Source organism: Cephus cinctus, unplaced genomic scaffold, assembly GCF_000341935.2.
Source record: "Cephus cinctus unplaced genomic scaffold, Ccin1 Ccin1_scaffold0099, whole genome shotgun sequence".
In the NCBI taxonomy this organism is placed as follows: Eukaryota; Metazoa; Arthropoda; class Insecta; order Hymenoptera; family Cephidae; genus Cephus; species Cephus cinctus.
In genome coordinates, this window is record NW_014332836.1 from 8464 (window position 1) to 17994 (window position 9531).

The 9531-nt window shown below is 34.3% G+C and overlaps 1 protein-coding gene across 9 annotated transcripts in view; it reads left to right on the top strand.

Moving 5' to 3' along the window:
- Positions 1-2628: 2628 nt before the first annotated feature.
- Positions 2629-9531, top strand: part of LOC107274502 — a 75005-nt gene continuing 68102 nt past the window's right edge. For all 9 annotated transcript variants that reach the window (XM_025091876.1, XM_025091875.1, XM_025091874.1 and 6 more), the window contains exon 1: positions 2629-3241. The gene's annotated coding sequence lies outside the window, so the exon portion shown is untranslated. The remainder of the gene's footprint in view (positions 3242-9531) is intronic.

Here is a 9531-nt window from a genome sequence, read left to right on the forward strand (position 1 = left end):
TGTGAAATTTTCTTAGCGCAAAAGTCTCGTGACCCTGGATACCTAACAGAAAGAATCCGCGAGTTCTCACTTCTCGAGGACGCGTGTATTATATTTTTTTTTGTTTCGCTTGTCGAGATCTCACATATCGTAACGTGTTGTCCCGCTTCACGGGAGCTCACGTATCGACAATATTATTTTCCAAACATTTAACTTAATTTGGATCTTGTCTCATTTATCTAATTTGTCAACGAAATTCTTTTCGAATATCTCGAAATTTGGATTTGTTAATTGTTAGATTTCTAAATTGCCCTGAATAAAAGGATACTTATTATTGTTTTCTATTTTGAGATTCCTAGGCGCTCCCTGCCCCTCTACCATTCCGTATCGTCTGTACCAGTTAATTGCAGATCCTCCGTCCCTTCTGGAATTATTTTGCAAATTTCGTTTCCTAACGCAAAGGTGCATCCGGCGCCTAATCGGTCGATGAAGAATCAGCTGTCTTGCTACGAACAGCTCGAGTATTTGTTTAGAGTAATTTCCGTCCTACGTTATCGCGATTTTTCGTAACAGTACAATATGAGTAGCGATTATTTCGTAACTCATTTATCAGTGGGAACTAATACTTCCCAGTTCGCTAACAAATCGCATAAATAACACCTTAAAAAAGTAAATTGGTCGACTTTCAGGAAATCATGCCCCACCTTATCTACTGACACCAATGGTGAGGAAAACAGGCATAATATCGAATTATGAACCTTACGTATCAGAAATAGATAAAGCGATCCGCTTAGCCTCTCCCCATAAATATCTAACTCCTCTAAATAGAAATCCAGGACGGCTTTGTAATGGATCGACAATTGCTTGCAGACTAAGAGAGAGGTAGAGAGCACAGAATCCACTAACCGCTGTCGCAACGTATCGAATAAGGATAACTGACTCTTGTTGTTATAAACAAGACAAATCTGATCACAGTTTCAAACACAACAAACAGAAAAGCTGAAAAAATTACTATGGAAGTTTCAGTTTTCGCCCCCACACTCTCTCCAGAGTATGGAACTGAATAAAAGGATGCAAATCTAGTTTTTTTTCTTCGAACCATTTTATATCACCCGACTAGATACTAGTATTATCAATCTCGTAGAAACTCGAAAGGACTTAATTTGTCTCCCCCCCAGATTTTGATTCCATCATTCCCTGAAAGATTCCTATATATTACATACGACTAGAATTACATTAAACATCTCTTTAAAAATTTTTATCAAAATGTACATTAGATACTGGCATTTCTCACTATACTATTGATATTTAGTAATTAACAATAAAATGTTCAATCTCTTATAGATGTTTATATGTAGTCGCAACGTGTAGATTGAGATTTTCGAAATATATATAATTAATTATACATAATCTATTTTTAAATAATATATCATTTATCCACTTAGACGATGGAGTGCTGATCCAAAAATTATGATCATGTTCTACAAGTCCTAACAAAGGAGCGTGATAAGACACGGCTTCCTTTATTTTAGTATACCCAATTATATTACGGTAGACAAACTACAAACAATTCAAATAAAGTTATCCACCAAGTTCTGGATCATAGGAAGTCCATTCCGATCAATGTCCTACACGCTTAATCTAAGCTGCCTAAATTGGTTTTACGTGTAATTTTCTAGTCATTATTAAAACATTTTTGATATAAAAACTATCCGCTATTAGATAAACTTCATAAATGCACCTTTCTCTGCTTTGCAGTAATCCTTGTGATGCTATAGACAACTTTATTATATTTACTGCCCCTTTTAAGGTCGAAAGACACGAAACAAAAATAGACATATAGAATCTCATATAGAATCGTTTTCCTGTATTTTCAACCATGGCTTTCTAGAAAAATTGGTACTTTCGTAACTTAACTTCCAACTAACGCTATACTTTTTTGCAATGATGAATTCGAGCATGAGAACGTGGCTAGGATTGGTTTTGCTATTTCCTCCCCCTACTTGCCTGATATTGAGCTTTTTATTAATTCTGATTTCGCATTAATTTTTACCACTGAGGCTTTAGATTTGAAATATGACCTCTCTATTATAGTTATCAATAATATCTCTCAAGCCTATTTTCTTTTTAACTCCTGATAATCACAAGAATGTCACCCTATTTAAAATCAAAAACCTTTTTTTTTTACCTAGTTTACACTAAAAACCTTTCAATAAATATTTACTGAATTCGAGGCTATCATAATATTTTGAGTAACGAAACTGCTGATAAATACGTTAAAAAGGCGACATCTCGTGGAACCTCTCTTGTTATTGACGTTGCCGTCTCCGACTTCTTTGCGCCAATCACGCAGTAGGCTGACAATGCCCTGCAACGATTTTTCAGTGCTAGTAAGCAAGATAAAAATTGAGCCTTCAATTTATACGTTTTAATAGTTTTTTAATTGCAATACAGTGGCTTTGCACGCCTCTAAATTATAAATTTCTGCTTGTACGGGTACGCCAGTCTACCGCAAGAGAACTCCACCGGCACAAGTCGTGCACTGTGCTGACATCCCAAAAAAACTACTTTACCAGCAGTAGAAACCTGATCGACCATCGCCGTGTGGCACGGACTAATGCGCCACTAGTCACGCCAGAGCCAAACCAAACCAAAGAGGAAGAAGAAGACGACGTCGGAGCTCCCAGTGAAATTCAGTAGTACTCTAACACCTACGCACATTGTACGCACGGCCGGTCCACGTGTGGCTTGGCAAAAACCATCCTCTGCCTCTCATCGAATCATCCTGTTAGTGAATTACTAAACCCTAAGAGAATCCAAAGTAATACGACGTATCATAATTATATTGACAGAATTTTCGCCATGATGAAAAGCACCATTCAGCAAAGTGATATCACTGTGTAGAAATATCGATGAACTTGTCGAAAAGCAACAAATTCGGTCCCATACTATACACGTTGGCGGAGCCAATTGATCTTTCCAGAACCCAATTTCGTTGTATGTAATGAGTTCGTTACTAAGTTTCACCTGAGATTCGTTCTGCATTGGATTTTACGCGATTATGGTCAAGTTTAAAATGAAGCACTACTAGATTATAACACGGGTAACAAGTTTTCTCCGATTCAAGTTATACTTCATCTCACCCGTGGAACTCATCTGTATTCTTATTAATGTAAAACGCAATTTATAAAACAACAGTGTATCCTTCGATCTGACTGTGACAAGCTTCAACATTACTTTTTGGAACTCTTGATCGCATATCGTAAGTACTTCGTGGATTTATTATTATTTTTTAATTTTATCTTGGACAATGTACACTGAACGTATTAGCATTATTGATAATATATGATTTTACATGAACAAATTTTTACTATCAAAATTCTGTTGTATGTTCAAATTATTTCTTTTACTACACATTATATCCAATTAATTCTGTAAGAATTTGTTAATATGACCAATATTCACGGCTATTAATATGACGTTAATTAACAACATATAAGATGCAATTTTATTGAACCGCTATTTAGAAGGTTTAAGTAATTATAAACTGAGTTTACAAATATTTCGCTTAATGATTTTAATGAAAGATAAGTGAACTGTAGGTATTATTCTAAGAATGTGGGAAGACAAGACGGGAGATGAACGATGGGTGACTAGCGGGAGTCGAGGAGGAAATAAAGTGTCCATGAGATAGAATTCGGATAGAAATTGACGACGTGAAAGCGGATATTAAAAAAAAATTTCCGATCATTAACTTTAGTGAAATCGTAATAGAAATCTGCGATGTTAGTCAAACGTAAATTCCGCGTAAAGTCTAATTATGTAAATATGATATTTGATTTGTCGAAGAGTTACGTGAAAACATTAATTCAAGTTTACCATTTTGATTATTCATATAATCAGTGAGTGGAGGCTGATATTATTGCACTTTACCACTTTTGACAAGAGCATGTATCAATTCAAATTCCAAAATATTAAAAAAAAAAACTATTATACAATTATATAATTATATCTATACTATAATCTTACATCCACTTGACCTTAATTTTGAAAGTTTAGCGTATAGAAAATGGTTCGTGTATAATACATTAATATCTTAACTCTGGTCAATGAATAACGATTGCATAATTATTCTATTATTATCAATCGATCTTATCTGATTAATGCGGTTCAAAGAGATAATTTGTAGCAATGCTAGTTAATCAATTGTACTACATGTTAATTAAAGAAAATTGGTGCTCACAATACTAACTGCTATTGCTTGTAACTTATTATTTTAAATCGATCATCATATTTCAAAGCATTTCACATATCTTTAAAAGTAGGGATTGGATTGGAACACTAATTCACGCTAAGAAGAGATTAGGTAGCGAAGATCCCTTATGGAGTAATTGTGTCCATTTATTTATTTGGATTAGACGACTCGTATAACTGCGATCTAAATTCACAGAAATCCATTTGATCTTATTATATCTCTACGCCAATTATGGATTTTTAAAGATTATACGAAATTAGCGCCTTTATTTGCAAGGTACTTATATTCAAACAATAATGTTTTACATTAATTGACTTGCAAATGAATATACATATCATACACATGACCTTTCGTAACGTCCATTGAGTTTGATTTAATCTGACTGCGAATGGTCAAAACCTACATCACTAAATATAATTAATACCAATCAACATTTAAACATATTGGAGTTAGATTCTATATAGCTTATTTTCTGAGTCTATATTTTTTTGGAGCTCAACTGTTAACAATTGTATATACAGAGTGTTCGAAAAATGGTGGTACAACCGAAAAGCGTGCGATAACTTTACAGGACATATTTTTTTAAAATAGTTTTTTTTTTTTAATAGGGCATCATCTCTAACATAATGGCAGAAAAAGCTTATTACGCGCGCAACCTATTTAGTTACTTTTCAACGCACGGATCATGTCAATTCTTCTGTAGTCGGAAGCGCCCACCTTACCTCGGAGTTTGTCGTTGTTTTTTTGTTATCTGTTTACGTGTAATTGAAATACGGAAGAAAAGAAATGCACAATTGAAGACAATGAAAATTCATATTGTGTTTTTTACCGTAACAATAAATTATGCTTCAATTGTTTTACGTGTATTTATAAACACATTTTTATAAGTTTCAAAATTTCGTTTATTTAGGTATCTTTTTGGCATTCTGTTTTCTTTTATATCCAGTACAGTTATACTACAAATCCAAGTGTGTAGCCAAGTATGTTATTTGCTATCTTTTATACGGTAGACACTTTTTATGCACTCATACGGATGTACTTGTAATTCTTACATTATGCTCACGTATTAAAATCTAGTGAAATGTCGGCTAGTTCAATATTAATATGGCAATGAAGGATGTTCACCATGTAGTGCAAGCAGTTAAAAATAACGAATGTTAGTTTTAACATTGCAACCCTGCATTGGGGCCCTCTTCAGCTATTGTATTTAGAAAATTTTAGCATAATTGCGAAGAACGGAGTTTTCTTATATGAAGAATGAAATGACATCAATGAATAAAGTTTCAGAACCCATAGATTAAAATGTAATAAAACGTCATAACTCATGGAGTTTGTCCACATGTACTCCATTCTTCAAGATCTCTGAAGATTCCAGTTCTATAATTAAACGAATTTACAAGCTTTATCTACTAGAAACGTTCAGAGTGGCAAAAATTTAAAAAAAATTAAGAAATTTTTTTTTTAACATTCTTTGTCACCGCATTTCCACGTATTCTCATTTTAAAACAACATACTTGTGAATATGTAAGAAGTAACCAACAAAGATAGGAAATAATTTACTTCGCTGAACAGTTGGATTTGCAGTGTAGACACCAATCCACTTTCTTTTTTTTAAAAAGAGCATGCTTAGTTGCGTTTTTCCCAACTCTAGCCGTACTAGACAATTCGTAGCTGTACGTGGCAAAAAGAATATTTGATTTACTAGTGTGCATTGTGCTCTTTCTAGTTTGTCGAGGAATTTTAGCGTCTCTGTCTCCGTTCCATACTGTACGGTTGCTCCCAGTATCGATTTTATAGCGCCTCTTTCGTTTCCCATGAATTGCTTTTACTCGTGGTAAGAATCTTTCGAATCACTCCGCTAGTCGTATTCTCTTTCGCGATGAAGTGATTTTTGGTAAAAAAATTTCCGGGGCATGAGAATGGAACTTCTAGATACGTGTATGAGTTTGCATATTTCAACGTATTGTTACCCTAATACAGGAACTCAAATTTTTAGATTCCTGATTTATTAAATTAAGTTATTTGTATCTTATTTTCGTAGACTGTTGCTTCGTTTATATTGCAATACCATCGGGATATCGCAAGTTTCCTTTTTGCATCTCGTCACGCATTGGCTAATAGACCAGTGTCGTCGGCGAACAGAACCATAGTAATTTCAGAATTAAGGTTTTTTTTTATTTTTTTTTTTTTTTAGAATTAAGGGTTAACTGTCGTCCTCTAGTGCTCAATTATGCTGGAGAAAAAAAAAGGAATAAAATTAGCAGACCCCTTGTAGGATCCCCTCAGTAATATATACTTTCTCCAAATAAACATTATTCCTCTTGGTTATTAGTTGTGTGTACCATTATAGATTTCGAACTGTAGCATTGCTTGTCAGCTCACCTCTATGTTGTCTAGTTTTTCCCAAAGAAGTTCTTGTTTCATCGAATCAAGTGCTGTATGAAAGTCAATGAAGATTTTGAAAACTTATGTGCTATAGTTTTACATACTAGAGCTGATAATGTAAACTAGTGATTTCTTTAGCCTATTCTTTTCTTTGAAACCCGCCGGTTTTTACGGAACTTTGTTATTGTTTTCGGTTAATGCAAGTGGGGCACGTGTAATGATAGTAGAAAATAGTTTATTTATTACGTTACTTTATAATTATGTGGATCTTGTTTTTCTTCCTTTCTGTATAACAATTATTTTGTCGGCGCTCACTTCCTTGGGATTTTTCCATTACTTATAATGTTATTCAATAGGTTTAATATACATATTACGCTTGAATCCATTAAGGGAGGAATGAAACAGGCTTTTTTCTATGCGTGAGCTGCCATATAGACGAGGTTGGAAGCAAAGAAACTTTGCACTTAAAAATGTCCGTACAGAAAGCACTGTCAATAAATTTATTATCCAAAATGCAAGACTTCCGATAAAATGCCTTTATCTGTGGAATCGGATTGTTAAAATATTTCTTTGAAAATATATAAGGTAGAAATGAATATCGACAGCGATAGCCTACGGAGCTGTCATGACGACAAGTCATTAGCCGTTTCCTACCTGAGTAGAAATTTGGTTCACTGTAGATTCGAGTCGCATGAGGCTTTCCCTAACTGCTAATATAGCCGGGATCATGCCGCTCTATTCAGTCCTGCTCTGACATGTAGCGGCACTTTCGATCCGATCATGATCAGGTGTCCGGTCTCCCGCCCCTGATGTCGATTTATTAACCAAAATTTGTTTAAAACATATATTCACCAAATTAAATGCATGGCTAAATGCTCGATATTGATACCCTGGAGTTTGTTAACTACGGTCATATAAGTCTGACTATTGAGAATTTGAAGAAATATGTTGGAAATTGGAATATAGGACGTAGAAGAACTTTTATATAGTTATGGGTCGTTGTTTCATAATTTTATAATCTACGATGGTTTTTTAACATCGTTTACAAATAAATGGCACCTGTAAAAAGTAATTAAAAAGAAAAAATATACCAAGTTCTTAGGCGCTATGTACAGAGAAGTTATATCGCTAAACTGTTTCCAAATTTTACCCTTGCCAGCTCCAATGCTGTGGGGTCGTAAATCAGGAGACGAAAAACGATAACTGCAAAGTTCACTGGGTGGTTCATCACAAACTACTGGAATTATTTTATCAGACTCAAAGCTATCGTAAATGAACCCAACAGACGGATCCGATTTATTTTAGGAAAACAAAAATGACATAATAATCAGTACTGTGGAATTAAATTAACAAAGTAAAAAACAGATCGAGATGATACAGAACATATTTTGTCAATACCCTAAACGATAATATTTGTTTCTTTTATACAAAGTACTTAGTCGTCCGGCAACCAAACGAATAATTATGTATTACTTTATTATTCTGATGGAGTTTGATCGATTTCCAAATGATGGAACGGTCTACATTTTAGGTTTGTACCTGATATAAATATTATCAAAAAAAACTGTTAAATTTTAGGATTTACCAACACCCATATAATTAATGATTTCGGCGTGTTTAGTTAAGTATAAATGGACCGCAGTTCAGAACACTGCTGTGATGGATTAGATTAAGTTTGGATAGGGTGGAATACATATTTGCACCCATATTACTAACTCTTTATCATCTTTTGTATTATTTTCTTTTAGTTATTTTGACAATACCCTTTAGCTGAAAGCAAGATATTTAAATATTTTCATTTGAAAAAAAATGAACAAAAAAATTAATTTGGATGAAACATCCTTTCGGGTAAATATCTATTCGATCAAATATCTTTTCGTTCAAATGCTCTTTCGATGAAATATCTTTTCTGTCAAATGCTCTTTTAATCGAATATCGTCTCGGTTAAAAGTCATCGATCAAATGTCTTTCAGTAAATGGTTTCCGGCCAAACGTCCGTAACTCATACATGAATAAGATAATTAATTACAATTTGTACAATTTGTGACTTTTATCCGAACGAATTATATACGGTTATTCTTCGGGTTGCCAGACGAATGGCCTAATATAAAATACGTTCTCGTAGGAACAACACAAATTATTAACAATAGGATACAAAATGATGCGATAGAGACTCACGCACCTATCTGCTAGGGAGACGGTTTCCTGATGCGTAGACTGAACGATTTGATGCAAAAGCAGATAGAAAAGAAAGAAGGGAGAAAAGTTGTAGGGTGACGCTTAAGAATACATCGAACAGAAAAGTCGGTTGATTTCTTGATCAAAAGAATAGGAGTGATGCCCAGTTGCGCACAGACCCAATTGGACACGAATGCGAATTTTTGCCTCCTGAGCGATCTTCCATCGGTTATTTAACGATATTGTGAGATACCTTTATCTGATAGAACCTTTTCAAACGTTTAATGCTCTGTTCAGTCGCGCCCACTCGTTTCGCTCGCTCGCCGACGATATATAGTGAGTGCAAAAAGTATTCGTATAGCTTGCGATATCCAAAGAAATGTATCCCCCAAAAAACACTTACATGTAAAAAACTACGCCAAGTACAGAAGTGCTGTGTACTCCTCTAATAAAAAGTATTGATATCACATTATTGAGGCCAAGTACATAAGTCACTACATGTTTGCCTATTATATGATCTAGCACTGGCCCATCATTTTAATTGTATTTTCAAAATTTCTTATAACGTTTTCACTACTATTTTACATTACTACTGCGTCCCGTAGTTGATTATGATTTAATGGTCATTTAATAATTAATGAAACTTTAGGTGATTCCTTATCGAATACTACTTGGCGGGGTCGTGCATTCCTTGACATAAATTCGCGTTCATTATGCCAGTCATCAAACTCAAA